Consider the following 8,891-nt stretch of genomic DNA (forward strand, 5'->3'; position numbering starts at 1 on the left):
TCTACTTTCAGCCACATTTTATATATATATATATATAAAATGTGAAGGTTTCTGTCAGCTAGCAAGTAGACCCATTCACATCACACCTTGGATTTATCTACTGGCCAAACGTAAGCCAAGATTCCATTTATGTCCTGTATCCCATTACTCAGTGTCATCACTCTTTAAAGTGGGTTATGAGATCTGAATTCCCAGGTGTCAAGGTCAAACTGGATTCCGTGTTTACCAGTGGTCAAAACGCTAGCAGGGTCAATCCTCACACTCTGGTTTATGGCGACCAGAGGGAATGGCTGTAGGATGCTTTGGGGAAGGACTCATTGAGTCATTCCATCTACCTGCTGTGGGGCTGCAGTGCCGCCTCTTGAGACTAGAGTCTCCTTTTAATGGGTATCGGGTTTCTCTCTCTCCTTTTTATATTTCATTTCCCCCCTTCCCATTTTCAGTGAGCCCCATCTTTGAAAGGCTCTTTTCTTCCTCATTCAAGGATCTAGCCTCAGTAAAGTAGGCACTCCACTTAAATTTGTTGACTCAATTAATGAGTCGGTAAGAAACTCCACCTGATTCTTTAGTCCCATTCCACCTAATTTTATTACATATATAAATTAATCCCAGCGATGTATTTATGGCCCAGCCATTGTCTCCCAACCAGCCACTCTCCACTCATGGCCTTCAAGTGCGTACACTAGTCAGTTCTCAATAACCCTTGGCAACCTGGAGAAGGCACTGCTGACTTCTTGAATCCCAGTCACTATAAAGTGCTTCAGGGTGAAATACACAATCTGTTCCTGCCTCTCTGCCTCCAGGCCGCTTGCTTTGTTCCCCACCTAAGGCATACCCTTGCTTTGAGGCTTCAGTGATAGAAGCCAGACCAGCCATTATGATCGCCATCTCCCCTTGCAAATACCCCAAGGAATTCTTCTTTTCATTTTTCAACCTGCCACCCGCCATGGCAACTGTTTTCCCAGGTTTATCTCACTGTTTTTTTTTCTTCCTCCCCCATGGTATTGAGTTAAAAGCTTTCTGGTTCTGTTAGTTTAGCCTCTGGCAGAAACATTCTCTTAGTGCATGTGAAATGTGAACCACCTGTGGCCAAGAACCCATATTCCAGCATCTTAGGCTGGTGGGCCCCCAACCCAAATCCAGCTCATCAACCCTATCTGGACAGACACTCATCAATCTCGTAACTCTTTCTCTTTCATCTCAAATCCAAAGTCTCAGTAGAATTAAGTGATAAAAACAGCACCTGTGCCCCAAGTAATTTTTTTGTTGTTGTTCAAGAGCTTATATTCTCTAAAGACTCTTTCCTGAGAGCCTCTGATTCTCTGTGTTTTCTCTTTGCAATAGCCAGATTTCCTGCGGACACGTCTGGGCTTTGCACATTTCTTTATAAGCAGATCTCATGTAGACCAACCATTTCTTTGTCCCCATACTTTGCAGACCCTAGAGATCTTTACACCAAACACACCAGAACTACACATGCTTAAAAATATAGTTCCTTATGGAGTTGAAAGCCTAGAGTCAGGAGATACGCCGACCCTACATGCAGTAGAAAGAGTAAGTGAAAACAAAAACAGAGACTTTAGAGAAAATGACCCCAGTTCCTAGACAAGAATTCTGATGACTGTGAATTGAGATCTTTTAAAACCACCCAATGAAAAAGGAAGAATCTGTGTTCTATTTTCTTACCTTATTGCATACTCAAATGTTTGCAGAATAATCTGCCTCTGAGCCAAATATTTTGTTGGAATATCTCCCATATTTAAATTATAGATATGATATTAAACAATAATAATACTGGGAAATGAGAACATCCAGCTGTTTTCTAAATCGATTCATCGGTGTTTTTTCTGTAATTCTGAATGCAGCTAATGCTTCAAGCGACAAAGCTACAGCATAAAGGCCCTGAAGTAACAGGTAGTTCAAAACTGCCACCATCAAGAGACTAGAACCCAGCAGAGCAATAAGGTTTAGGGTCAGACCTGGTCCAATGTTAGCGCTACCCATCACCATCTGTCGCATTCAATCTCTCTGAATTTTCTTCTACTCCAAAAAGTCTCCTTTCTGGGTTGTTCTGAGAATTTAAATCTATGACCTACAGGAAGCACCAGCAGCATATTGGACACCTGACAACTCAGTGTTTGCTTATTCTTCTTCCTACTAGATGACACCCCAAGTCCCGGGGCTTCAGATGCCATACAAATATTAGACATTCACAGCTCTGTCCCTTTAAGAAGGAGGAGGAAATGGCTTTGTTCCAACTCCTTCAAAGGCCATTGTTAAACAGCCCTTTACCTACTCACTGGCCTTTCAGAAGGAAAATCTCAAGCTTTAGCAGCAAAGGAATGTTTAATTTTGGACTACAATGAGTGTCATGGTGCCACTGTTTCAGTCCTAGTGGGGATTTCAATTTGGACTTGAAAACAGAAAAGAGCCAATCCCATGAAAACAGTATGTACATGGAAGAGGAGCAACAGAAGCGGATGAGTCAAAACACAGTAAGAGATTTAAAAAAAGTCCATTAAGGGCCGGTTCAGGGAAGATGGCCTGGACTTGCACATCAGTCTCACCCTATGTCCTCAATTTGCTGTAGACAATTTTGCTTCAATTAATGTAGACTAAAATGTAAAGCTACGGTTCTTGCTTCAAATTAGGAGCTCAGTCATTCTCCACAAAGCATTTTAAAGATTAGAGAAATGACGGAAATGTCTGAATGGAGTAGAACCCAGGAAGAACAAAACCACAGCCACAGCCAGGCCACCTTCACCTCCCCTGCCATTCCCAGGCAGATGTCACCCCATGATGCTCACTCCCACTGACCCAGGCTGTGGTCTCAGAATTGCAGCCAAGGCAGTGGGGCCCAGCACGCACACAGGCAGGCAGCCCTGCTTGCAAGCCTCCTGTCTGTCTGGGTGCACTGGGCAGCGTGTTGGCCACAGACGGAGTTCCTTCCCCAAGACAAAAAGAAACAAGCTGTGTGCAATGAGGCCAATATGGTTGGCTACTGGTTGGCCCCAAAGAACTTGCTTCTCTATTCCTACTCATTTGGTTTGGACCTTTGACCATAACTCCTCGCATTTCACTGGCTTTGTTCCTGCTATTCTGAATGCCAGGCCACCCCATGTGGCACCCAGCTGTTTCCTCCCTGGCACCCACGTAATTGCAGCCCTCACCTCAGGCCCACTTGGTGCTGATCCTGTGCACTGAACACTGGTGTCTAGCATTTCCCCCCATGATCGATGCTATGACCCCTCCTGGGCAAGATGTGCTGTGACCTTGGCAGGCAACTGTTCTTGGTTGTCTGCTGAACCTAATTCTGGGAAGCTGCTTGGTGGGGTCCAGCCTTGTCTGCCCTGCCCTTGCCCGGCCTTGGCACCAGGAGGGTGTTCCCAACACACTTCTTTCCTCAAGAGACAGCCTGTACCTGAGTCAGCCTACGCCAACAGGGCGGTCTCCTCTTCCTTTTCTGGACTTGTGGTTCACTCGTGATTCCTCAACCTACCACAGTTGCCTTGGCAACCACACACCCTGGGGCCTGCTGGGAAAATTCCACACTCAGATTTGGCACCTGTTCCTGCTAGCAGACAGGCCTGAGCTGCTGGGAGAGCACAGACATGATGAATTAGATACTGAGATGATTGGGGCAACTGTGGAGTCCCTTTACATGGGAGTGACCTGCAGAGCAGAGTGGCCTGCAGCGCAGAGTGGCCTGCGGAGCAGGGCTGCTTTTCTTTCTTCTCTTAGCCATAAATCCCTGTGCCCCAGGATGGCCTCGGCTTGGCAGACTGACACTCAGATGATTTCTGGTGGTGTACGTGCCGACCACAGGGAGGGCGTGAGCACTGCCAATCCGGCCCCCACAGAGAGTCCCTTCTCTGGGGATGAGCAGTGCTGTTCCAAACCCCAGGCGCTGGGCTGTGTCCACTTCTACCCCATGCGTGCAGCTATGGCGAACAGTGGTCAGCCACATCAGAAGAGGGGAGAGATCTGTGTGTGTGCAGGAAATGCTCACTCCTGCTGGGAAATCTGTGAGTGAAGAGAAAACTGGCTATTGGCGAGCAGAGGCTCCAGATAACCATGCTCCCAAACCTTGCTCCCTCCCACACTTGATATCACCAGCATTGGGTGGTGAGTGAGCTTCCATCTCAGTCAAATCTTGGGAGAGGACGCAGGGACAGATCTGCAATTTCCCCTTTATTCTTTTCATTCCAAATGGCTGCTTCCAAAGGGAGGAAAGAAGAAGAGACATAAATAACACTCCATGGACTGTCTCATTTGCTCTGGAAAATCTCCTAAAAGGTTAATGTTGCGTCTCCCGCTTCTGGGCATGTGTGGGTCACATGCTGGGTGCTGGGAAGTGAGTCCAGACTCCCGCTGGGGTCGTGCCCAGCCAGGCGGAGACAGAAGGACACTGGGCAGCACAGACAGAAGCTTTGGGAAACTAGTGTTGACTTCAGGGTTATGTCCGTGACTAGAAATCACATGAGGAGAGAGCTCTCCATTCCCTTCTCTGAGAGAAGGATGGAGCAAGAAAGGGAAGGGCAGAGAGATGAGGTAAAACCTTCAAGGTGTCCAGATGGGAGAGACGAAGCCAGAAAATAGGAGATGGCAGCCACCATGTGCCTCCCTTGATGCTGGAAGCCTCAGGCTCCCCCAGGAATAGGGGCGCCTCTATTCCTGATTGGCACACAATGGATTTCCAGTGCCAAGTATTCTGACCAAATCATTCTGTGGCAAGAAGAAAGGAGAGGAGGAAATGGGTCAACCCCCCCGAGACTGTCTCGTGGGAAAAAGCCAAATAGCTGCACTACTCTATTTCCCTGTAGTCTAAGAGTCCTCATGCTGTAAGTTTCAGTGGCCTCACCCACTGCAGGGGCAATTAGGAGGCAGAAGGCCTGGCCAGGGTTCGACTTTGCTGGGGAAGGAAAAGATGGCTGTGTCCTGCTACAAGGTGAGAATGTTAGTAGAGAAGACACAGAACTCTCCCCAGAGAGGCAGAGAGGGAGATTGCTAGTGAAAGTGAGGCTGGAACTGTAGCCAGAGCCATTTGAAGGAAATAATGGGGTCCATGCCGCCGTCCTAAGCAGGCTAAGGGAGAAATAGATCAGTGCCCCTAAGAGCAGGAAGATACCTGTGGATGGCCTGGGCAGTAAGAACGGTAGCCCCCTGTCAGCGGCCACTGTCCAGCCTCGCCCCCATCTTCTGTACCCACAGAGGCTCTGGGATCCCTGTGAAATCTCCTCCCACTGATGCTGGATGTGGGCTGCCTGCATGGATGCCCTATGAATCACCTGCAGCAGGGGAGATCATCACTCCTCCATCTGCTGCCTTCGCTCGAAGCCTGAAAACAGCAGGCAGTTGAGAGTGGGCCTGGGACCTCTGCCTCTTCCTTTCCCAGCCTGTCCACCGGAAGTGGTGGGCCTCAACGTTCACCTTCATGCCCAGTGCTGTCCCAGGTGGGAACTTCATTGCTGCGGGGGCCAGCCCCAACCTGCTCAAGACCCCCAGCAAATGCACATGACATTGGATGGGCCCCTGGGATTCAGGAAGCAGACTCTCTGGACACTTTGGGATGAGCGCCTCAGGGGTCAGGAGAGCCAGGTCTGCGCTGGTGACACAGTTGGGGTGGGGTCCTTTGTGTATTTGTCTGCTGCTACCCATTTGGGAGGGGAAGGCTAAGAGGCAAACTCCTATTGTGTTCTTGCTTCCATTAATATTCTTCAATCCAACCACATTTATTTAGGGAATATAACTTTAAAAATGCCACAGATTTCAAGGGGTCTTCTGGCGTGTTCTCTTGCTTCCAGGTAGCTCTGTGCCATGAAGACTTTTGAAACAAAAAAAGGAGTGATTTCAGTTGCAAAATTTTCCCTCCTCCCAATTCCAGCGTCTGCCAGATGCCCTGAAAATTTCACAAAAGAAAGAGTTGCTCTATTAACAATAATATGTATTCAAACTAAATAAAATTTATAGTGAAGGCTAGGATTGATTTCACTTAAAAAAATATTGATTGCTTAATATATACCTGTTGCCCATGAAACTAAGGCTTAGATTTATAGACTTCCCTGTAGAGATAGCTGATAGGTAGAAGATCAGGGTGAGAACCCACAATATCTTCTCAACTCCCAGTCCAGTCTGCTCACCATCATGCCCTACGGAAGAAAAAGAAATGGCAAATTTTAATTATGGAATATCTTTTAAACAATAGTTTCAAGGAAATGCATTTCTGACTGAAAAACAACTCTGCCAGTAAAATTCATGAGACCTAAATTCTCTAGAATCAGCACTTCTAAAACTTAAGAAAGGAACATTTTCACACAGTGAGTGTGATCCTGATGATCTGGTCTATGTGCTTAGCTAGACCCTTGTTCTTGGCTACTCCCGTCTTCACGTGAATTAAGTAGCTGGGATCACAGGAAAGCAGGAGTCCTCTAGGAAACAACACTCATGGCCTCTTCCAGGTGACAGATTGTATGGCCACTGATCCATCATTTTCAAGAGCCAGACAGCTCTTAGAATTTCTGCTTTTGCAACTTTAGAGAGATGATCTCAAAGAACCATTATTGCTCCTCCTCAGCTCACCTAGGAAAGGCGGGCTGTACTGTTCCATCTCCCAAGGCTCTGGAATCCTCCTTAGCTCCATTTCAGACAGCAGCTGTCAACAGAAAGAGCTGACGTGTAGAGTGACACCTAATTGCCAGCATGGTTTGTCCGTTCCTTTTGACTTGGGGGTGTGGGATTAGTGGGATTCTCCCACTAATTCTCTTCAGTTTGCTCTTCTTTTTCTGTGAACTGGTTAGGATCACACCTTTACTCAGGGTGACTGGGACGTGCAAAGGAAACACAGTCACGTAGTGTCCCTCACTGGACAACACGGACAGGACAAGGAACATTTCTGTACTTGAGACTAGAGCTTCTCCAACTTTTATGCGCATGTGACTGGGTTGCCTAGGCAGCTGGTTAGCATGCAGATTCCGAATCTTTGGGTCTGGAGGGGTGGGTCCTGAGCTCTGCATTTTTAATCAGCTCTCAGAGGAAGCTTCTGATTTGGGACCCACAGCTTGAGTACTAAGGCTTTCAGGCACTACAGTAAACTTAGTCTGGTATCAAATATCAATAGTTTATGTAGCTCTTTAACCTCTCTTGCTAAAATAATCAGCCCTCCAGAACTCTGTCTCCTCCCCTGCTTCTCTCAGGGATACATGTCTCGATATGTAAAATATGTCTTCAATGACCACATGCTGACTGAGAAAATGATCTCTGTGTTCACATGCATTGCTCTATAGATGGTTCACCACTAAAGTTTAACTGGTCTAATCTCCAGATTCTCAGAAAATAATCTAATAAACTGCTCTTGTGAAAATTTTGTGAATGACATTGACTCCCTGAGTCAATGTAGAGCATCTATAACCATCTAGTGATGTGTAAGAAAGACAGCAGACTTGAGTTTGGGGTAGGGAATTTTCTTTTTTGTTTTAAGGTTTATGTATTTATGCATACAGGAACTGGGGTGCAAGCCAGAGGTACAGGGGGTGAGGATTCACCAGAGACAGAGTGGGGAGCAGAACAGGCTGATCCACTGAAATACACTGCTGAGGGGAGCAGCGGGCGAGACAGGAGAGGTCTGCTGTATCATGTGTGTAGCTCCCTGGCTGGGGATCGAACTCATGTTGCAGTAGCTGCAGATAGCTTCATAGTGCTGTGTCTTAACCCCTTGCGCCACCAGGGAGGCCCCTGGGGCAGGGGATTTTCATTGGCATCTCCCTAGGGATCAGGCCAGGCCGACACACTGCGTGTCTCCTTGCCTTGGCTCCTCTTCTCATAAATCATGGCCACACCAGTGGGTTTTACCCTCCACGGAGGATACTTTTTGGTGTCCTCCCACAGCTGCCACGAGGCCTAGTGAATCTACTTTTGGCTCCATTTCAATCCATCAAAACCTGAACCCTGATGTAGTAACCCCAAGTTTGAGAATTCAAAGCTAGGGTCAGACTTAAGCATGGGTAACTTTTTACTATCAGTGATTAATGTATCCACCCTTCCATCTACCAACCAGAAACTGCGCTTAACCCTTTCAGTGTGTCACACGCCGGGCAGTGCACAGCACACGCTGGATGTGAGTTCATCTTTGGAGGTCAATAAACATCACACATTCAAGGTCACAACTCAAAACACAAATTTCCTGTTTCCCTCATCTGCAACAGGACATTAGCTTCATTTCATTCCTTTTACAACTTTCTCTAAAGTGTTTTGGACTTAAGTAGGGTAAAGGCCCCTTTAAGTAACACTCACAGGGCCCTGATATTTCCTGGGGATGCTGCAAACTGGAGGCTTTGGAACTGTTCTACAGATTGGCCTGAGAGCTCTCATTTACTTGCAAATCAACTTGACTATCAAAAGTGAAATGAGGAGGGGAGCCAAAGTCTTGTAAATAGAAAGAGGTCATTATTGGCCTGATAGAACCAAGTGGCTCAAACCTTTCCACAATCTAATGAATTCTCTAGCCCCTTTTCAGTTTAGCTTACATTTTGGAGAGAAGGAACAACAACAGATTTCATGACTTGCCCAAGGCCACAGAATGTGCCACCACCGGAGTCTGGCATGAGACCCATGGTTCCGGCTCTCAGACCCTTTCCCTGCAGCCCTTATCTCTCTTTGGCCACAAGGGATCCCAGGCTTGCTATGAAGACCGAGAGAAATGAATTAGAAAATGCCCTGTATTATTTTTATAGCCCTATTGCATGTGACATCTGCCCCTTGTGAATTCGCTCAGTAGATGAGGAAAGCCAAAGATTTCATGATTCAGATAACAAATAAGCTCTGATCATCAGTCCTGAAATGGACAGGATTGTGTCTTTGGAAAGGGAGAATTGGTGGGCCTTTCCGACAGTCCT

Source organism: Talpa occidentalis, unplaced genomic scaffold, assembly GCF_014898055.3.
Source record: "Talpa occidentalis isolate TD23 unplaced genomic scaffold, MPIMG_talOcc4v2.1 talOcc4.16, whole genome shotgun sequence".
Taxonomy (NCBI): domain Eukaryota; kingdom Metazoa; phylum Chordata; class Mammalia; order Eulipotyphla; family Talpidae; genus Talpa; species Talpa occidentalis.